Here is a 25,131-nt window from a genome sequence, read left to right on the forward strand (position 1 = left end):
AAAACACGTGTCTTCCTTTATTAACTTCGTCTTCTCTCTAAACCTGCGCTATAAGTCATGATCCTGGATTTTCAAAAAATAGCTGGCATAAGAGAGGAAAACCAGGTACGAAACTGTACTTGTGATAGCAGAAATGTCTTCAAGGATGTTGCTGAAAATGCATTCTTGAAAAGATTTGATCAAGTTACGATAACATAAAATCCACAGGAGAGTGAGTACAAGTCAGGGTAGAATACCCGTACATATCATGTTAGTCATGTTACCTCGTCACAAGTAATCTCTGTGGCTAGGTACATGTTAATACAGTCGCTTAAATGGAAATACACATTCACCCTAGATAACGTTGTACGCATGTGCAAAGAGTAATAGTCGAATAGTGTTAAAACAAAACCAAGTTATTTCTTTGCCTAATTTTGTGACATATATATATATATATATATATATACGTATGTATATATATACACACACACATATATATATATATATATATATATATATATATATATATATATATATATATATATATATATATATATATATATATATATATATATACATACATACATACATATATATATATATATATATATATATATATATATATATATATATATATATATATATATATATATATATATATATATATATATATATATATATATATATATATATATATATAATGTTTTGTTGACATTAGCAGAGAGGCACCTGCCTGATACTAAATATGCTGACATCAATGCATCAAAGTGACAGTATCAGACTAAGATTAAATTCTCAATGTAGAAAACTAGCGTGGCACAGTTACAAAAATCTCGAAACATATTCATATTTAGTAGGATTGCATCTTCTTTTTTAATGCTGACTCAAATATGTACTTGATCTCTAAGTCAGTCATACATGTTGTAGTATTTTGTAATATGAACAATGGCAAAATATAACCAGACATTTCATATCTAGGTATTAACGCCAAACAAAATCAAAATATATCCGAATTAAATTTCTACTAAATAGCACCAAAAGTACGTTTTATTATATATATTGGTATACCATCAGCAGCTGCTATTTTATGCGTTGCATGTTTATATTTTGTAATTATTTTATGGAAAGTTTATCCGTTGTGACCTCAACTTAACATTCGAATCCGCAAATAACTTTGAATTGATGTTCTGACGTCCTGGTCGCCTTTATGAATCATTTCAAATGAGTCATATGCAATTCGTTCAATTATTTGGAGTGTTTCCCAAGTTAGCATTAAGCCAAAAAAGAATTTTACATAATTCTTTCAAATTATTCCACATCAATAAAAGCCTAATGCTTTACCATCAAACGAATTCTCTCTTGTAATGTCATGTTCGATGATTGATACAACAAACATAGAAAAGTGTTTTCCTTATCCAATAATTCCCACCAACGTTTGCTCATTAAGATTTTATGTTTATATTATTTGGCACAGATCAGTCAATGAGCATATTTTCTCACACCGGATATATGTTACACAGACGTCAGTTAGATTCACTTCAAAATAGTTTACGTTGGAATAACTTAAACCGTACGTTATATGAGAGTTTCGAATAACCAGCCACCTTTACTGAATTCACACTAACATTATATATCAACGAATATCATTTTGGTGGTGAAAATGACGATGTACGATCTGTCAAGCGCTTAAGAGATGGATACATACTGCCATTTAAGACAAATTCAATTTGGAAATGGTTAAACGATGTAAGAACTTTATATTAGTTTTCGACAAAATGTAATTCATGTGGTTGTCGTCGACAAGGATCATGCTGTTTGACACCAGTCTGTGACTAAATGGAGTCATATTACAACTGGTTGTATTGTTATACACGTTGTAATTAGTTCCTCACACAAATTTCGTATTTAATCTTCAGGCCTAATTAAATCTATATGAAGCGTAGTTTAAGATCCTTTCGAATCTACATATGCTCGGCTGAAATGCATCTCGATGATTGCCACTTCTCGTGTATCAGCATTCTAAATGGATATCGAGTATGTGGTTGATGTTTCACTTTTGAACCTCCAACTCAAATTGATACAAGTCTCCATTGTGTAGACCAATTATGGCCATCTCCACAAACAAGAGAGAGCAAGGTCTAATCTAATATGGTTATACATTCCATTTACACTTTTCAAGATTTCGTGTCAATAAACGTGCCCTTGAGTGAACTTCTATGGATTGATTTAGTTCCTGAATAGACACATGTTACTTTAGATGCGAACCACTTTCAAGTATTTGCAGTATTCATACTTGCAGCCAAGGTTCCTGAAAACTTATCATTGGTGCAAGCATCTTTAACATCTAGCTTTAAGGTCAGTTATCTTCCAGAGGAAAACAAAGGCTTCCATTCTAGTATAACAAATTAGCATGCAGTCCAAAACATTATTATTATTCATGATGCACTATTCCTTGGCAAATGCTGACTGCTAAATCAGTGTATGGACTTTTCGTATATCGGTCTGGTTTCCTATCAAGACAACGCTTTTAGGAACACATTTACTTCCATGCAACCTTCAGTTAATGTAGGTCTAACACTATGTTTAAGATAATTTCGTTGTGTGGCGCTACACTAGACACTTTTACTTGAGATCCACTGTTATCATAATAATTGTAAATATCTGACACAAGGCAACAATCACTATAGACATAAAATATTGTTAAACAAAATGGTTCAGTGATATACATCACATTATATTTGGTGTTCTATATTATGCAACAGTTTTATTCAACATTTAAAATATACATTTTGAGAAACAAATCATGATATATGTTAAACGTTATTAACATCTCAAGTGAAACAATATCTATGGAAAGAAACGACTTGCATTAAATGCCTCTAAAGCGGATGTTAACCCAATTCAGACTCATTGTATAGAGCCGCAGACGCTGACAAACATAGTTAATTGAAGGACTCACGTTTTTTGGTTGAGAACCTTATGCAAACCGATGAAAACATCATGATATAAAAATTCAAGAACTTTACAGTTTGGAATGTTTATTATACAACCTATATGTATTAGTGTAGACATATATTTTCTGGATTTAAGGTTGGTTGAATCGTGTGTTATCAATTCTGCATTATATTATCAGGTGTTAATTTCAGTAATGAATTTTTCAAATTAAATTATATACAGAGATACAAATCCAACACTAAATTAAAGTCTCTATTCTTGTCAGTAAGAACTCAAATAAAATATTAGTTTTCCTTACCTTTTACATGCATTAGGACCTAATCCTGGCCGGCAAAACCTAATTATTTTCCATTTTATGTTCACTTTGACTGCTTTTCATTTTTTCTTGATATCTTAAGCCACTATATTTCACTCCATCCAGGTATGATTATGTTAGAACTTGCAAGAAAATATTTACCGGTACTTAAATAGAACTATATTGTCGTCAGCCAATTAAAGACATTCACTTCTGAAAACAATGCCAGAGATTGTTTATTTGTAAATTTATACTATGATTAGGTGATACAACGTCGCTTGATATGAGTTTGCCTATGATGTTAGTCCATGCTAAGATGAAGGTTGCCATGGTAGTGTTCCAAGTGATTGGTAGATGGCAACATCTTGCGGCAAGAGCAGTATTTCCTTCCGTTTGGAAATAATGCCTGATTTAGTATATACAAATCACAAAGATAAAGAAAAAAGGGAATACGTATCATTAAAATTCTCCTTAAGGTGACTAAAATATGAGGAGATGATACAACGTCGCTTAATATGATTTTGACTGTGTTGTGAGTCCCTGATAAGATCAAAGGATGCCATCTCAGTACTCCCATTAATTAGTGGATGGCAACTTCTTGCGGAAAGAGCAGCATTTCCTTCTGTTTCGAAAAAATGCCTGATTTAGTATATATTAATCACAATCACCTTTTGAAAATCATAATAGATCCTCAAAAATAGAAGCTTGAATCGCAACTCCCGTGATAAGAAAGAAGGGAGTTCGTAGTATTACAATTCTCCTTAATGTGACTGGAAAATATCAAGGGTAAATGCCTCAGAGTCTGTTATGTATAAGAATGGGAATTATGTCGTGATGGAAATAAACGTATGATGCTCATTCTGGATCTGAAACTGTGTCTTAATGTTTCTGAGCTTGTATCTTGTTTTCTTATGTGATGTAGTAACATAATTATTTATATCTTAAACATCCAAACTTGAGTCATACATCTAATTGTTTTTTTGAGAAGAGTATTTTATTTCAGTTTTTAATTGGAATTACGAAGTGCCCATACACTTTAAGGCTAAACTATTTTGAAATTACTTTGAGTTCATTAAGAACATTCCGGAATATATCATTGTGAAACATCAAAACTATTAACACATTATCTCATTTGAGGCTGCTGGTACGTCATTACATTCAAAAGTTCACTTCGTTCGGAAGACCACTGGTAATAATTTGAGATACTCTATACTTCTGGATTTGTGATAAGCTGTTCGGACTATTTGTGTGTTAATACACAATAATATGAGCTATTTCAACTTGTTGGCATTGTAGTTAAGGGAAATATTGTATATCTAGTATTTTACAAAAGTTGTTGGTTTTCGCTCTTTTCTGTTACGTAGGGTCTTATCACTTTATAATCACAAATATGATGATATGCACAACGTATGAACAATTTGATATCATTCAAACTTCCGAGGATGATTGTCCCATGTCCCAATATGCATTCGATGATGGCACATTATAAAATTTACTAACACATACAAATTAGGAAAGCGTTTGCACTAAGGTTCATCTTATCTTCTAGTCTTGAGTAATCACTTTGTCCAATAATAACTTTAATATAAGCATAAGAAACATTCATATTATATATAAATTATAGCGTTTGGCATAATTGTGTCGTATGCTCTAGCAAAAGCATCATGCATTAAGTGTGAAGTCCATCAGATACGAGCAACGGTCTAACTAGCCTAAAACCAAGCCAAGTTGCACGAATCGTTTTGCAAGAAGTTTTGAACCCACTGGAGATTAGTTGTGACATCTCGCAATTACAGACAGTAGGAGTGAATATAATTTAAGAGATTATATTCCAACTCATTATATGCATAGTTCAGTTAGAAGCTTCAATGAACATGTATATATGCGTTAGGTAAATTCACCTTCATCGTTTAGAGAAAGGCGCACACGTTTGCAAACATATCTTATATTTTTTCCTGTCAGGATGAGACTATCCACTTTAACTTGACATACCATGAGCATAAACTGAGATTAATCCATCCAAAACGGGGCTATGCAGCATATTCTCTTCCAGGTACAAAAAAGTAACAACATATCCGTAAAGGTTTGCCCATGTGAGCTTAAGGTTATCCTGCCTCGGTATGACAACGTTAACTAAGCCGTGTGGAGCAAACTAGATCAACATTATTAATATTCACGATTTTACTCTTGTTTGCAAACAACATGCAATCTAAGTGCCGATGCAGCATCATAAATCATTCCTCTACTACAATGAATATTGGTGACTGTATCATTAGTTTAAGCTCACAAACGTAATAGAGATAAAAGTATGTATAACTGAGGCACACCAGCCCTGATATGTTGACAATGTGAGGTGAATGGTTCTTACGATGGTTTCGTTATGATGTATTCTATTCTGTGAGAATGATTCACGTTTCCATTGAAAATGCATTATTATATCCACGTAAACAAACAGGCGAGTAGTATGCTCATTCTTTCGAATTATTAAGATAACATATACTTTATCTTGGTAAAGAATAAGAGATCATAAGTGAAATCACCATGAAAGCCGAAATGTTTGTTTTAATCTGAACTTTTTAGACATGAAGTTTCTATATTCCTAGTTGTAATACTGTTTATTTAATGAAGTCAGAACATCTTTGGTTTCTTGTACGTTAATTTTGGTCTTTGTGATGAAAGAGCTTCATGCACCTCTACAACATAACGTGTTCTAATTATAGTTTTGATGAACGAATAAACACTAACTGCATGTTTTATTTCCTTTCAGTTTCTGGTAAGTGCCTACATTCACGATAACCATACATCATGACGTAACGTAAGTAAATCTACATAATTTTAAAGCATTATATTTACATAGGATTAAAACTGAAAAGTGTGTTTTCTAGTATGACACAAATTTATCCCGAAACATTGTACAGTTCTGGTCGCACTTGATCAGTTATCTCTGCAGTTTTACGTTAAATGTACTGTTAGTTATTTGACAGAACATTATATCGTTCTGGTCGCACTTGATGATCTATCACTGCAGTTTTACGTTAAATGTACTGTTAGTTATTTGACAGAACATTTGATACCTGTTCATCTTATTATGCAAAAATGATTGACAATCCTTTTCCTTTATTTAAAATGAGTAATGTCCCAAATTATGATCCGTGCATATACAAAGCTGTAGATTAGGTGCATAATTATGCTGTCAACATTATAATCTGTATCCTGCAGTTTATTGATTTTTGGTAAATGAGACATCTGCTGTCTCAAACTTAATGGATGTATATTCATATGTAACTGATTGTCCAAAATTCAAACATTTCCGTTCCAAAATGTACTATTGTAAGATTGATTGAGTCTTAGAGAGAGAGACACACAGATTTGTACATCAGATAAACATGTGAAGGTAGAGTAAACACCACCACCATTGTGAAATTACTTGCTGCCATTGGACATTTTTGAAGTTGAATACCTTTGTCGGAAAACATGTAGCACAACAAATACACTTATTTTTCACATGTTTAACCGTTATACAGCTGTTAATTATCCAATTAATAGATAAAGAGATATAAAGATATATAAGTGGTGCCGTACAACTACATGCTAATTATTGTATATGATACGGTACGCTGTTCATTTATGTTGATAAATCTTACTTACAAAATGACAGTTGATATTATAATCAAGCAACATTATTCCAAAATTAATTTTAATTAGGTGAGTTGGATGTTTTGAAAAGGAATGATACAATTTTTGAACTTGTACATATTTCATATTTGCATATAATGACATGTATTGCAAAATGTACTAAGCATAAAAACAAGCATAATGTGATGTTCTAAGAAAAGAAGAATACAACATAGTGATAAGTGAATATGGTATTGGGAACAATGTAATTGCCTCACATCTCTGACTTTGCTTCTGGGTGGGAAAGAAAATAACCCAAAATAATTCAATTTTAATATATCCCATCAAGACAGGATTAAATTAACAAATACCCCCAACACAAAGAGATGCATAGCTTAGAGCGGGATATGTTCCACTTGAACTGCGTCATGACAGAGTTACAACGTGCCGATTATGGTAAAGATAAACCTTTAAAGTTGAGTTGTAGTGGGTGATAGTTAACTTCTTTAGGATATCAAATATAATACTCAATGGTATATTCATGATACAGGAAACATTTTCCAGTAAGTTTTAATTGATAATGTCGGTAGCATATCCATTTTTCCTAGTATATTAAAAATAAGGACGTTCGCATGATAAAATTGTAACAATTTTAAATCTTTAAATATGAAGAGTGCCATTGACTAATTAGCTGCTTACAAAGTCAATACATCTGCGAAGATGATTCCCATGTTTATTAGCCAGGTGACTTTACTCTCTCTCTCTCTCTCTCTCTCTCTCTCTCGATCAAAGTTATATACACAACATAGACAGTTGCCTTCAGTTGCAAATGACCTGCTTGCATCTGAAAATAATAACAATTGTCAAAATACTTGAACTAGGTGTTCTTCAAAACGCTAAACCCATTGTGTGCCCCCATCCAGATTTGACACCATAACATTGCCCTATTAATTATTGATATGAGCTGGTAATATAAAAGGAAACTAAAGTTGTTGTTGTTTTGATGATTAACGCCATTTCTCTGTGCAAGATAGGCAATATATGGCTGCCAGTATATCTAGTCGATGAAGAAACTCCAGTAAGAATCTCCTTCTCACAGGAAACTACTGGTAGCTTTCTCACATATCTGTATTGGCCTATTCCGAAACTCGAATCCAAGAGGGCAGAAGTGAAATGTCAGTGATCGACTCGGTCACCCGGTTCCCGTAAGTTACATAATGAGAGTTTTTACTTCCTTAATTTAAATGTTTCAGAATATAAGAAATCTACGTTTAAAAAAGTCAAACCCCAATAGTTGGCTGAATTGGTTATTCCTTCTTTCCTCTCTTTCTTCGAAGCTTAGCTTGTAGATAAGTCCGCAATGTTCCATTTTGATGTCTATCATGCAAGCTGTAGTCAATTTTTGGGGCAGCATCGGTCAATGCCATTCTCCTTAAAATCATAGGGAGATGATGTACAACTGTCATTAATTAGATGAACAACTTTGACAGTATTATGATATGGGGTAAACTATATATTGTCCTATCTATATCATAGTAATGTTTGCAAAGGCTGTTCCTTCTTCTCTCTTGTTTCAAATAGTTCCCCTCAAAATCTCTGAAGTATACATACGTTTTACTATATTCATATCGATCATTTAAAACAATTAATTTTATTTTACCTGGTTATAAAGGACGTTTCTGTTCATCATTTTGAGTATTACCTTCATGCAATATCATTTTGGGACTGTCCAATCATTGAATATTGAATAACAGTTGATAGGGAAATGTTGTCTAAAGTATATATAGACCATGCTAAGTTACGTTTGCGTTTAACAATGACCCTGATTTCTTGTTTTCTGGTAAAACAGACTATTCAAAAGAATTTTGTATGATCTTAACAATTATTTAAATTGAATTTTTTTGAGGTGAAAGATTATATATAGAGCTCGTATAGTGAAAAAAAACGTTTGTCACTTTCATCCGGATTATAAATGTATCAAACAATTTCAAAACAAATACATTCCATAATAGTGCATTCTATGAGTATTGATACTACTATTGATGCTACTAGCTATAGTTGCCAACCAGTTTTAAAACGAATAGATTGCATACTGGTACATTTTAATGGTAACATATTAAGAGAAACACCTGGAGTTTCAATTTCATTTTTTGGATGAAACGTTCAGTTTAATCATGGTACAGTTATTAAAGTCCCTTTCTGTCTTCCCTGGAGTTTGTGATAGCCAAGTTTATTCATCTTACAAAACCGCCAGCCTTATTAGAGCATCCGCCTCGGATGCGGAAGGTCATGGGTTCGGTCTCCGGCCGAGTCATATCAAGGACTTACCAAAAAATGGTACCAACAGCTGCCTCTCTTGGCATGTAGCATTAGAAGGTTAGTGATAAGACTGGTCGGCCTGCTGTCAGGAAAATATGACTGGTTGGGACATCATGCTACATGTCTATTGCATGATGCCCCAGTGCTAGACATCACTATAAACTTCACACTGCAGACATCGTTGCGATATGATTGAACAAAAGCTACGTTAAAAATCCAAAATCACTCACAGACGCACACATACAAAGACACATTTCCGTGCAACCATCAGTTACCGTTGGTCTAACGCGATGCTTAAGACATACTTTGCGAAGCGTTACACTAGCCACATTTACGTGAGATACATTGTTATTATAATAATTGTAAATATCTGACACAAAACAATACTCAATAAAAGCATAGTAAATAATTAATATATATATATATATATATATATATATATATATATATATATATATATATATATATATATATATATATATATATATATATATTAAAAAGCGCTACATTTTATTTTGGTGCTATACATTATGCCACGGTTTTATTCGACATCTAAACATATACATTTTGAGACGTAAAACTATTGTTAAGTCTATATAGATATACCCTATTATGGTTTATTACAATAGCAGTAGTATTTTGTTGTGGGGGTAACCCATTCTCAGCACGTGTTAGCCATACATGGCGGCCAGTATATCTGGTGGTGGGAGAACCAGGTAAAATTCCGTGAAGAACCACCGACATTCTGACATATAAACACATTAACAGAACAAGAGACCCAAATCCACGCGGACAGAAATAAGATGTCAGGGACCGGTAAAAGCGAGCCCTTTAGAACATTCGGACACTAGGTGCCCAATAGTATGCTAATCATATTCCTATATAGAAATACAAAATTGAAATATTAGGTAATTACCGTTTAATTTCGTACAATGGTAGATATGAATAAAAATATTTCAGCTCCATCCATGTGTCTTGATTTCAAGCCACTCATCGTGGAAATGATGAGTATTTCCAATGGACGTCGCGAAATGAATGGAAACATTGAGACTGTACCATTATTATGTAATATATACAAACAAATTAAGTGTGGTCAATACAATGTGTTTCTCGTACCCACGGAAACTAGGATAAGAAAAGAAAAGACAAACTTTAGATGGCATTAATATTGAATCCGTAAAAAGGTTTAAGTTAAAACAGATTTATCGAAAGGAATATTTAAAAAGTGTGACTTCATGTGGAAGATTTATGTACACTTACATGTAATGCATTGTTGGAGATTTTATATAGCAGGCATTCTAACTATCAAAATTATGCAGCCGTTGAGAGAAATAGAAACAGGAGAGTAAGAAACACACAAACATAACAGAGAATCTTGATCATATATTGCTTTTTATTTCTCTCGGAAACCTCGTTGATGTTATTGCATACAATACACAAATTATTCTCGGCTTTCAAATGTTTAAACAATACAAAGGTCACATTTAACTATGATATAAAGAGAGAGAGAGACATATAAATGAAGCATGTAATCATAGCGATTATGCAATTGTTTAAGGGAAAAAACTTGCAAAGATTAAAACAATAAAGCTTCAAATATAACTGTAAGATAGAGAGAGAGAAAGACTGAGAGACAGAGAGATTTTGATAATGTGTGTAGTTTAAGGCAAAATTATATCGTTTTATCAAATCTACAGAATGATTGTTGATTTTATAATCAGGAAACATTCCAAAGATAATTAATGAGCCAAAAGTACCTCTTTACAAAAACAAATTAATATATAAATTGTTGTTTTGCAAATATAATAAATAAATGATACAATATACAGAACATAAAAATAGAGGTGGCTTATGCCGGGTTTATTAACAAAATTAAAAAGTAAATACTACATAAGTGAGAAAGATAAAGATCAAGAGACAGAGAAAATATACAGGGCTTGTTTGTAAATATATAATGACTATATACCGTAATTTACTTTGACAAGATAGTGAAAGACTCGTTCTTATTTTCATTTGTAACTTTCAATTCGAAGAAGAGATAACAATAAGATAGATTATAGAATATAAGGACAAAATGGGTTAATTTAGAAATGGAACATACAAATGTTTTCTATTTTAAATGTATAATTATGGTTTGTATTTATCAGTTACGACATGTAGCATGTGTTGTGTTGCCGAAGGGTGATTCTGCTGTCAGACAAATTATAACGATAAATCAACTCCGCGAAAGTGAGATTCAAGATCAATATCGACGCTAAAGCATAAAATGTGTATTATAACAAGCCTAATCATGACAATAATCGTGAATAATATTCATCCATATCAATTAATTCAAACGACGATAATCTGTCCTGATGGTCCATATGCCTTTCATTTCCATTAAATGGACAGAACAATATTTAAACGAAACTAATAATCTATAATGTCAACAAGCGATGGTTGTCAAATTCAAAAGAATAATTGAGGAAGCGTAAAAAATGGTAAGGTATTTGCACGAAATTTGTATTTATTATCATTTTTCACCTGGACCCTAATATGGATGACGTATCGCTACTACATACTATAATAATTTCCTCGATCTGTAAGCAATGCATATGTAAAGTCAGAGCACAATCCTTTAATCTTGTGTTGGCGAATGTTGATTTATTAAACAATGAGAGGCTTATGACACATTTCATGAACCAATTCCTTTCCGAAAAGGCATGTGCGATATTTTCCTATTCCTCAGACTGCTGATGTTTTTCAAACAGTAATCAGTTTTGCTTCAGAGAGAACAATTTAATACTCACATCAGTGATGGTAAATGTTTCCTTTTTTCGTCCAATAGCAAAACCGTCCCCCTTGTAGCGTCCGTATTTAAAAATAATGTTTTTTCGCTCCGACAAATTATGTTGTTTTTTCTTACTTATCAACTTTAACACAAGAGAGTTCAATTTTATTTCGGGCACAAAGCCCAATGCACGCAATTGGCTAGTCATTTACTAGTCAAGTCAGTGAGCGGTGTTAGCTTAAAACTAATATTTTAATGGACATTTACTGTAAAATGCTATTAACGAAAGGATCGATCGATCTTCTTTCTTGATTTCTGGTCCAGAAGCGAGTCTGATTGCATCAATTGCATCAATTTTATCAGGTTTCTGTGTCATCTACCAAGGTCCACTTATTAGATGGTCAAAGTTTTCCATACTGTATTACACTCGATTGTCCTCTCTGTGAGATTGGCATTTTAGGGTTTGCCGAAGATGTTGATTAAAGTCGTAATATGCTCCTCGCGGAAATTCGTCTGCAGAAGAATATCTTCATTATAATTACATTTCCCATTCTTTTTATCAATTTCCGCATAAGACGAATGATGACGCAACTGAGGCGATCTGTCCGAAAGACACAAATTTCAAATTTTATAAATATTTAGATATGCCGTTAACGTGTGGTATAATCCGCTTTGAACATGTGCACTATATAAAGGTCGAGAGACTCAATTTCGAAATGATGTTTCCTTGCCAATTTTGAAAACATATATACACAAATCCGAAATTTAGGCGAAAGCGTCTAAATTGCAACCTTTCGGCGACATCGTTGTATACTGAATATGTGTGGGTCATGATTGTGCCTATGTAGTGAATACTGTATAGACTACTGAAAGGAATATGAAAATACACGAACAAGTGGTAAAATAAAATAAATGTCAAACATACATTTTTTGTCGCCCATTTACTGTCGCCGAAAGGTAAAAATATGTACGCTCATGCAAAATACCAACCTTTGGACGACCGGTCGTCGAATGGTTGATGTGTCGCCCAAAGGTTTAGTATATATCTCGCTAGGTATAATTTATATGTGTCACCTAAAAGTATTATATACAGTGTATTTAAGTATTACGATTGCCAGCGAGACGGGAATAAAGTAATCGCATGCGTTGGACGGTCTGAATATCTGCGTTGTGCTGTCGGCATCCGTAAAATATTGGCTTATGTGATTACTTCTTGTAATCAGGCGACTGTTTTAGCATACTTCTTAAACGGGATGGAATAACTGGCCGTAATCCGGAATAGCGTAATAGTTTTAATTCGGACTGTATGCAGTTTTAATCTTAAATACAGGCGTGGTTATTTAGATATAGCTCGACTTTGCAAATATTTTGTAGGAGAGACTGTTGTTTAATTTTTTTATTATTTTCTGTATATAGCAATCATTATGTACATGAATTTCAGATGATTATTATCGTATTTTTAATATAGGCTAGTCTGCGAATCAGGGGATTTTCCATTTAAAATATTTTTCCATAATTCACTGGAGTAAATTATGAATGGGGTCACGGGTGGCCGAGTGGTTTAATGCGCTCACCTTTGTTATATCACTGTCACTATCCTCCGTCCGCATGAGTTCCAGTCTTGACTCTACCTCCGTGGACATGCGAGAAAGCTTGCCAGTAGCTTCATGTGGGTCAGTGGTTCTTCCCGGATTCTTCTTCCACCACAAATACTGGCCGCCGTGTTATACACGTACACATACCAACCAACCAACCAACCAATCAAATTAAACTGTTTTCTGTCCTAATGTAATCGAAAGACGTTTATAACATTATGACGAAGAACATCGAAGGGTATTTTCGTAATATTCTTAGTTTAATGGTAAACATATCCACATATCACGCAGGTGTACCAGGTTGGAATCCAGCAACCTACTTTTCATTTTTCTTTTAGATTATGTGTGTTCAACGATGAGTTATGAAAGAGAACTATGTTATTACTACGCAGTGGCCTTAGCAAACGCGAGGCCGGATTTTTATTTTTTTTACCGGGACCCCTTGGTTTACGCGAAGAGCTTCCTGTGAGCAATCCATTTAGAAATAAACTTCGAAACAAGTTTTATGCAATATCGAACTGAACATTTCTTCCATCGATTTAAAGTTATTATCTTTCTCTCTCTCTCTCTCTCTCTCTCTCTCTCTCTCTCTCTCTCTATATATATATATATATATATATATATATATATATATATAATTTACTAACGCGCGGGGCACCTTGAGTGCGGGGACCAATTGGGCCTCATCGGTCCAATCGGCCAAAAAGCAGGATATGTTATTACTACAATTTTCTATACAAATGTCAAGAAAAACACAGCGGAAAATAAATGGTGATCAGCTGACATTATCAAGTAAGATAGTTTCTACTTGAATTTATTATACAATTTGCTAGCCAATACGTTCTAGCGGAACATAAGATAAAACCGGCTTGTGTTGAGTGAATAACGGATATATTCCATCCACAAGAAAAATTAAATAAATGAAATATATCCATTGTTCACTCGATAGAAGCAAATACTCTATATCGATAAACAGCATACCTTTATTTTATAACCATGATGGTAAATGGAGAAGCTCTCTAAACTACTTCGAAAGGTGTGTGGCAAGGGCACAACCCAAAGGATATACTATCTTGATAAAAGTTTTAGACTTGGCTGACTTCCATAGTTTCAAATGTAGTCGGCACCGTCCAATTAATTTACAGTTTTGCTAGCTGTTACAAAATACACTATGATAGCAAGCGAAATTCTGATTTTTATTTTCATCAGGTCGTGTACTGATCTCAGCCGTTTCAGGCATCCTGAAATACAAATTCGTATAATGCAGTGAAAACTGCAAAGAAATAGAAGAAAACTGAATTATTCGACCATTACTTTAGCTACGATTGACCTGTTCCCAAGTGAAGCTGATTAAGATTGGGTCAGAACCTATGGCAATTAAACAACTCAGTTGTAAAAGACGAAGAATACAAAGCTATACTTAAAGTATTGTTTGAAACCTTTTTAAAAATGGGAATATCGCAGCCTAATGGAAGAGTTGGGAAGGGGAATTAAGAAGAGAATTAAATCAATAACCAAAACATATTGTCAAGTCAAACAAAACATGAGACGGGGAAGGCAACGAAAATGCAATAAATATTTAAATACAAAAAAATAGAGGATACAAAATAAGTGATGAAAGTACGAAGCTTTATAAGATTACAAATTAACTGGCACAAAATAATGGGCAGGATAATTCCCCAAGTTATATAATAAAGCAAAAAGTATGCAAATCATGGAATAAATACGAAAAGGAAAAAGAGGCATATGGAAAAACTAAAAAATATAACGTTACCATAACTAAACCAACACACATAATGGGTCATATGTACAGCTTTTAAAAAGAACTAAACATTACACAAATCTATCACCGGGGTGGATAAACGAATAAGCTGGGCATATATAATTGTCTGAAATCCCACAGGACCCTAGGTCTCAATGCGAAAAACGTATAATATCAAATGAAATAATTGCAGCATTCAAGCAACTCTAAAAAGGAAAATCAATTGGTTGAGGTGGCTTAACGACATATTTATATATTACCTTAAAATATATCTTAATTCCAATATTAAAGATATCATTTTTGCCGTTGTTGTTGTAGGGTTTAGCGCCATGCTTCAGCACACGATAGGCTATACATGGCGGCCAGTATTAATGGTGGAGGAAGAACCCGGAAAGAACCACCGACCCACGAGAAGCTACTGGCAAGCTTTCCCACATACCCACATTGGCTGAATCCGAGACTCGAACCCATGCAGACAGAGGAGGTGAGATGGCTGTGATCCTTACCGGACAGCGCTTTAGACCACTCGGCCACTCGGGGCTCCGTTAAAGATATGATATATTAATATTCTTTAAATAATGAAATGACGTCCACGACGAAAGAAGGGGTAGAAACACTTAGGTACAAGGGGAAAGGAGATGTAAAAGACATAACGAGTTGAATAATGATATCGTTTTTAAATACAGACTATAAAATATGTAGTAAGATCCTTTCTAACAGAATCAAAACATGAGTCGGAACTATAATTAACATTATATTCAGAACACAGTTCTATCCTTAAAAACAGCGATTGATTTTTTGGAAACTAAAGAGAGGAGGGGCCTTGATCTTATATATCAAGAAAAGGCTCTTCACAGAATATAGTAATAGTTACATAGATGTAGTTTCTTATGTATGCACGATGAAATTTAATATAGAACGTTCCGCGAGACAGGATTGTTCCTTATCGATGATATAATATGTAATAGCAATGGAAACCCTCCGAATAAAAATACATAACAATACAAATATAAAGGGAATTCAATCCCGAACCTCAAAAAGCAACTAAAAATGGTACAGCATGTTCGTGACTAAAACAAAATTTACATCCGATGCCTACAGCTTCAAACATTTAGAAAAGGAATTTATGGAATTCGGGAAAGCAACAGAATCTAAAATTAATCATGCAAAACACTGAAATTCTGTATAAATAAGTAACTGGCAGGGGAACAATACTGGACTCGAACCAGACGACACGTATATTAGGCTTAGAAATGACTTATGTGTGTATGCGGGGTGGGGATATAAGAGTATACAAATTCAACATAATTGGGAAAAACTACGAACTATCTTACAAATGTAGGCACATGCAAATTTGAATATAATGGATCGAATGCAGGTCGCTCAGACATATGTATATTAAAATTTGTATATGTTTAACTAGGTAGATTTAAAGGACAGTATGAAAGATACCTTTGACAAAGAAATAATCCTGTTCATATAGGGAGGGGAGTTACATTACCTCCGCAGCAAAACTAAATAAAGTAATGATGGAGGGATGACTAAATAATCCAACATCGTAGACATTATAAATTAGAAAATATTTCAGAAAAAAAAAACATTATATATGAAAAAACTAGATAAAAGGGAGTCTGTGTAAAAACATATAATTATTTCTTTATGTATACTTTGTGTATACGTTGAAACAAATGCATGGGATATACAGAAACAATAATATAACCAAATTAATAGAACCACCAACAAAAATGAGGTATATCAAAACTATAGTTCTTAAATATAAAGTCAGATCAAGAAAATATGGACTGAGGAAAAATATTTGTTTGGCTAACTGGAGATGTAGAATTTAGATGATATTTAAAAAAAAAATACCAGTATATCACTTTTTGTAATACAAAGTGCATCCGCAAACAATTCATTCGATATCGAACTGAAAAAAAAAATAAAGATAGAAAGAAATTAACTGCAAAAATAAAAACTCAGCATCGTACCTTTCAGATAAAAAGCGTACTGTACACAACGGATAAAAAATAGCAAATAGCTATACAAAGAAATAATAAATGGCATTACAGATGTCTTGACCAGATGTGGTAGAACAGTTTTTCCGACTTGAAAGAAGAATTAAAAAAACCAACACCACGGCATGTAGAAACCCTGGCATATCTTATACATAAAAAAAACATTTGTCTTTCTATATGTTCCAGCTGCCAAACAAGAAGTCTCGAGTTTGGAACTCGTAGCGGCATTCGGAATATATTTTGTTTATTACTTTTTTATATTTATCTTCAAACGTCTTTTAAACTCTCTCCTCCAGTTTATTTATTTATTTATTTTATTTTTTAATTAACGTCCTAGGACGGGAAATCAAACTAGTGATGTAAAAGCACTCACATTTGTCTTTCTGTAAAATCCAGGCTGCCAAACAAGAGGTCGCTAGTTCGAAACGAGTGGCGGCATCACAATTCTTTTAAAACTTTATTTGTTTTTGTATGTTTAAACTTTCTTTCAAGGTCGCTGATCCCAAGATATTTTTTTTATTCCCGTCCAAGGACGGGCAATTGACCTAGTATATTCAAACCGAGTGGTCCTGTTAGCCGAAATACAGAAGGGGGGATGCTGGAAGGGTTGTTGCATTTCCAGAAAGGGAAGTCAGACATACCTCTTGCAGTAGAAGAGAGGAGCCTTAAGATAGGAACTGCACGGCTTCCCCGCCAGGAATGGGAGAAAAGAAACATTCTGAAAAAACAATTTAACAAATAGCAAAGGAAAATCAAAAAAATCATGGGCTCAAGTACCCGAGTGGTCTAAGATTCTCGCCTTTAAAATCACAAAATATTCTCATCTCGCTCGCTTCGGGTGACTCGCATTTCGAGCTCGAAATTAAGAAAACTTCTCCATCGTTAAGTCCACCAACGTATCGAATCAGATAGACAATAATAATAACAACAAGAACACAAACAAAGAAACAAAGTGCTTTAACATGCGCTAATGATTGGGGTTCCTTTCCTAATTGACTCTTGCATTATGTATGAGAGAAACTTTTGTTACCTCAAAATAGCATACCACTCAGACGTGATCTCCGATTTGTAACTTTGAAGAAATATGGAAATTGTATGAATGGTTATCATCAGAGTTTAGACATAAGTGGAGGTAACCTCACTGAGTGTGAATTTCTAAAAATCAACCATTCTGAAGTTACGAATGATGTTGATTAACACACTTGGCCAACGTATTTCTCATGTTATACACTACACCAATGTTAAACATATGACCAAAATATCATGGGGAGGTCGGGGTGGAGAGGGGTGGTGGTGGATTATATGGTCTATGTAAACTTTACTATAAAACAATCCAGTGGGTAAATTTGATGGACTTCGCCAAAAGAGATTCAGTCAACTCAAACTCGGATAGAAGGTGATCGGGCTGGAAGTTTTTTCGGGGAGGGATTATACCCAAACTCAATCACTACTCTTACCTAATCACATTTCACTACATCCTAACCAAACCGGAGCAGACAAAAATGGCCATTTCACCAGTATCAAATATATATGGGTAAAACGTAATGAAATTATATACAGTGTTTGTCTTGATGTCTAGGCACATCTATACCGAAATACTATCAATTGGATATGGTCACTAGGGAAGATATTGTAGAAATTATATTGTCTCTACCATCCGAAGATAATAGTCGTATCGACATGTTACTTTCTAACACGGCTGACATTAACAATACTTATGTATAGACTATTTCTTCGCTCATTAATCTTTATTTCCTCCATAAGGAGATTTTGCATAATGCATTGACTTAGGTACATGACAAAACAGTTTGATAGCTACATAAAAGAATAGTTTCATGCATACAAAATACACACAGCACCGCCACGCACACACAAAAACCCCAGACACAAGGCGTTTCCCTTTATACATGTAGCTATGGGAGTGTACCTTTCAAACATACGCATAGGCCTCGAGTGGTCTAAAGCGCTGAAAATTATGGATCATTGCAATGCCACCTTTGTCTGCGTGGGTTCGAGTCTCGGGTTCGGCCAATGTGGGTATGTGAGAAAGCTTGCCAGTAGCATCTCATGGGTCGGTGATTTTTTCCAGGATTCTCCGGGGTTCTTCTTCCACCATTAATACTGACCTCTATGTATAGCCTCTCTTATGCTGAAAAATAGCGTTAAACCCTACAATAACAACAACAACAAACATACCCCGATGGTTTCCTTCATTTCGGCAATCGCTATGATGCAATACGACTATCTGCGAGTGACCTTGGATGTATTTCCCCAAGGATCCAAAAATTGAATCAATTCACTTCTTATAAATGAAAATTCAAATGAAATTATTAGTATCATTTAAGATTGAATATATTATATATATATAACAACATGATGTTATTCTTGTTATTGCTACTCAGGTCAAAATTAAGAGTCATATTTTCAAAGTTATCTGGCTTGTTAGGATTCGTTGTGTCTTAAAATAAGTAACAGAAAGAAGCAAAACCAACACAAGAACAACGCGCTGAATGAAACAATACCTTCTCATTGGCCAACTGAAAATCAGTTATAAATATAAATAAATACAGGACAGCGTTTTATTTTAACCAATGAGAGGACAGTATTCGATTCAGCAGGATCTCACATATTAAGCGGGCGCGATCACGGCCAGGTCGAGCAGTAGCGTGGAACAATGATTTGACAGTCTTTAATGGTATGATATTAAGTCAATCGTTCGATAGGGATACACAGTCGACTGCCTGAGCTAAATATTCGGTACCAAAGTATTGAGCTACGCAAAGCGTAGCTTGAAATATCAGCGTTTATTCTTAAATAGGTCGCGCGAGCAAGGAGACAAGTGTTCTCCGTTGTAGTTATTGTATTTAGTTATTATACATTACATGTATGACAGGTCAATTGTAAGCAACGATACAAGCCCCTGTGGTGAAAACGAAATGTCCGGCTGCAACAAATACAACATTTACATCAAAAGTATATTGTTAATGTTACTTTCTTTCGCAAAAACTTTACATTTCAGTATTAATTATGTGCCATTAAAACTAATATACTCTTTGCTTTGGTCACCCATTTCTAGATTGGTCAATAGTTGTGCATATAATTAGTACCGCGAATCCAATATACATGTATACTGGCTAATCGACATAATGTCAATTGGTAGAAATTGAACTTAAGTTTTGATAGTGACTGTAAAGTATAGATTCAGTTCGGATCTAATTAGGTTTTACATGAACAAGAAAACGTCTTAGCACTATATAAAAGCAGCTTAATTACTTTACTTTTAATTTTATGTAAACAATCATTTCGTGTCTCTTGCAGTAAAAAGTGATAGGTTCGCAGATTAGGGTGTGTGTGTGTGTGTGTGTGTGTGTGTGATTAGGATTTATAACGTAGCTTTAAAAATTAATCAGTCATATCGCTACGATGTGTAGTGGTTTACAGTGACGTCTAGCACTGAGGAATCATAAGGCAGACATGTAGCATGATGTCCCACCCAGTCACATTTTCCTTACACTAGGCCGACCAGTCCTAGCATCGTAATGCTGAGCGTATAGCGAGGCAGCCGTTTGTACCATTTTTATGTCTCTGATATGACTCAGCCGGGGTTAGAACCCGCGACCTACCGCATCGGAGGCGAACGCTCTAACCACTAGGCCACCGGAGCGGTCGCAAAGTAGAATGTACAAAATTGAGTCTTATAAGCTCGTTCTTCTTGTATCATGATACGTTCGGCGCTACATCATAATATCGGGTTTGCATCATTGCAAAAACAACTGGGGGTCCCGAGTGTCCGAGTGTTCTAAAGCGCTCTCCGTTACGGATCACTACCATATCACCTGTCTGCGTAGGTTGGAGTCTCGGTTTCAGCCAATGTGGGTATGTGAGAAAGCTTGCCAGTAGCTTCTCGTGGGTCGGTGGTTCTTTCCGGGTTCTTCCACCACCATTAATACTGGCCGCCATGTATAGCCTATGGTGTGCTGAAAAATGGCGTTAAACCCTACAACAACAACAACAACAACACAAATAACGTACTTTTTATATAAAAAAGTGTCCCCAGTAGCTTTCATTATATGGTTTTCTGAGGATTCGGCAGTGGTGGTTAATATGGGGTGGGGAATAAAGCTGAATTTGTAACAATCAGTTCGTGCGCATGATATCATATATATATATATATATATATATATATATATATATATATATATATATATATATATATATATATATATATATTGTCTTGATTTATTCTCTGTTTATTTTAGGCTTCATTAAATTATGGAAGGGTATATTTGCTTTGCTTTTAGACCTTTGCAGAAAACACTAATCTATTTTTCAATGTACGTATTTATAATGGTTTCCATGACAACTTATCCAATATCGAGGTCATACTTCTGGCATACAGTCATAATTGGATGAAACAAACCTGGCTGCTCGTTTTCCCTATTCTTTTCAATTTCATCTTCTAAACTCTGGTAATTTGGGTCCCGTACTATACAAGCGTATTCTAAAATAGGTCTTACTAAACCTTTGTTAGCGAGTTCTTCCGCATTTTATGGGCAAGATGACAAGATACGATACGTCTTTATTGGCGTAAAATTCGAGTTAAATTTGAAGGTTCCGTTTCAGATCACATGTACTTGTAAGCTTTACATATTTTGTTTGATTGAGGTTTTCTAACACAGCATCTTCTAGTAAATACAATATATTGGTTTTATGTCATTTCTTTCTTGTCAACAAGCATATGCTGCATCGTTAAGTTGGAATCGCATGCCACATTTTCGAAGCCATCGTCCTAGCTTTTTTAATGTCAGGCTCGGTTTTGATTAATCAGTAGCATATACAGTCATCTGCGAATAGTCGACGTTCTTAGTCAATTTCAATTAGGATGTGGCTGTTGTTGCTATGAGAAGAGTGCTGGTCAAAGTATTGTTCTTGCAGTACTCTACAACCTACGTTGTACTATAGTATTATGTACATTTACTTTGCATTATTTGTTAGTTTTTATTTTTTATGTTTCATTATATGATATTGTAAAGTAACGTTGCACATAACCTTGTCCAAAATCAAGTTTATTTTCTACTTAACCTCAATTGTTTTATGTTTGTATTTTATTCTGCAAACAACGAATACGTATTAAAATATTCTCTAAATGCATGGGTTATTATCAGGATCATTATTAATAAAAGCAAGTATGTTTATTTGGGTCTGGGTCTATGTTATTCGCATTCCCCTACAATTTAGCTGATATTGTCCAGGTCATATATTATAATTTTTGTAACAGACTTTGTCATAATAAACATTAATAATTTGGAATGTATTTCTTCAAATTATGTAATTCAATGATTCTTTTCTCTGGAAATGCAGAGTGCTCACAAAAAATAACATTCTTGGACACAGACATTTTTCATTAGGATTTGCAGTGAATGAAAACCTGGAGTTTTGTTAGTGTTTCAATATTAAAAAACTGTTGGCACAACAGCATAATACAGGTCATCACAGACACAACAACTCCTTCAGCATTGAACTTCATTTGGACTTTTACCAAGTTTATTCAGAATTCTAAATTATTAGGACTTGTGTCTTTAATGATATGATTATTTTGGATTTAATTTGTAATACCGTAAGTTCTTTTTTAATTTTCACTTTGTATTCAAGGCAAAGAAATTATTTGTTGAATTTTAAAAAGCTTGCTGATTTTCACTTTTTATGTTACTTGTTTAAGAGCATAGACTTGTAACACCAGCCAGATTTGGGACCATTTGTCACTACATATTTTTATCGGAAGCCTAAAAAGCACCTATCCAGCGTTGAGCTTTGCTTGCAATTCCACAATTAATGGGGATTCTGTCACAAGTTTTTTCAAAGTCAAAAATACAAATTGTCTACTTGGTCACCTCTATCCACATATTTAGCCCGTTCATTAATAACTTAGCACTGTGTGCTTCGAACTCTGAAATTTCCGTAATGCATCATGTTTATCATATAGTTATCCATGCTTCATGATTAGAACAGACAATATGTTCAAGGTCTTTGCAAAGAACACTGAGGAGTGTGACAACGGGCGGTAATTATTGACCATTGCGTGATTACCTTTTTTCAGTAGTGGCCATTCCATTTATTTTCCATGGACCGATCCTTGGGATGTTGTAAATGTCCAGTGATTGTTAAAAGGTGTGTAAGTACTTGTGTCAACTCAAAAGATAGTGCCTTAAGTACTTTAGGATTTTATCATCCGCTCCTTTAGTGTTTGATAGGTTTAAACCATATAGGAACTTTTTAAGTCCTAAACATGTCACTACTGTATTACTCGTTGTTCCTTTGGGAATATACAAGGCAAAGCCATATCACTATAGTAGTTAAAACAATGCAGAATTGTGCGTTAATTGTATCAGTTTCTACTAGTCTGGTGTCTGTCTTTGGTGAATCAATGTCATGCGCGTCTTGTTTTTCTCCATGTATTTCCGGCATGATTTAGAATCTAATATTAGGCTTCCGCTCAAGTTGATGTAGTTGTATGAAATGTAAATTGTAAACACACACACACACACACACACACACACACAAAATCATTCAGCTCTTACCCGTCTCCATTTTGTTCTAATTGTCTCACTGCCGGGGAGTTCATATATGGGTCACCCTAGAGTCAATGTGAAGTTTGTTTTAAAAATTATGCCATACTGTAGGTTTACATAAAAAGCATTCTAGAGCCAAACAGGAATTTAACATTGTCTGTTCCTGGTGCCAAACGGGAATTTTCGGAATGTTAATATTATTATAAAAAATTAAAATCTAAAACGCCACATTTACAATCTAGCTACCTGTTTTGTTTATTAGTACGATACACGCGTCCCATCATTTTGCAACCGCTTTTTGATCACTATCCAAAGACACAGACTATAATCCAGCAATCTCAATAAAATCAGATATCCTCTGTTAAACGTGAAAATATGACGACGACCGTTTAAGGGTCATGTTCTGGTGACCTTTGAATTTGCCAATAGAAACCCAGCTTTAAAGAAAATTGACAGTGAATGAAATCTTTCCGTACACATTGTTATTCTTCATCCAAACTGCTCAGTCTCCAAACCAAAATATATAACACTTCATCAGACTGGCTGATAAAATTAGCGATTATGGTAATAACATATTACCAGAACACGATCCCTAAGTTGTCGCTGTCAGATCTTCACGTACAACAGTGGAGATCTGATTTTAATCAGTCCAGCAACTGCTTTTGGATCACTGTTCAAGCATGCAATCCTGCTATCCTGCGAAAAGTGTCGAAATGTTTATGCATACGTGCTATACTTACATACACACAAACAGTAGAGTAATAATAGAGGTTTTTGATTGATGTACATCTATAATTTTTTATCATCATTCATGACTGAAAATGGCAGTGATTATCTTTTGCTGAAAATTCACACGTTCATACGTACTATATTAAGATCTTATGAACGTAAAATTGCATAGTATCTATAAATAGATGCCGACGCGCATGTTTGCTGTTGCTAATAATAAAAATAGTAAATCTATTCACACATTGTGGGTTGTTTCCCACCGGACAGGTCGGTTAGGTAGATTCTTAAAAGAAATATTATTTCCTATTTTATAGATTAGATCACGTGAACAGGTATTATTTTAAATGTTAGATTAAGTAGTTAGATATGTACCATGGAGTATATTGCGATAAAAAGTCGTATTAAGACTCTTGAAGGTTCATATAAGAGAACTAAGCAATCAAATTCATTCCTATTTTGGATTATAATTTCATGTGTTAAAATGAGTTTGCAGACGAATTATATGTTGTGTGTAACTATCATTTAAGA

The sequence above is a fragment of the Sinohyriopsis cumingii genome, unplaced genomic scaffold, assembly GCF_028554795.1.
Source record: "Sinohyriopsis cumingii isolate HCF-2022 unplaced genomic scaffold, ASM2855479v2 utg000452l, whole genome shotgun sequence".
Lineage (NCBI taxonomy): Eukaryota > Metazoa > Mollusca > Bivalvia > Unionida > Unionidae > Sinohyriopsis > Sinohyriopsis cumingii.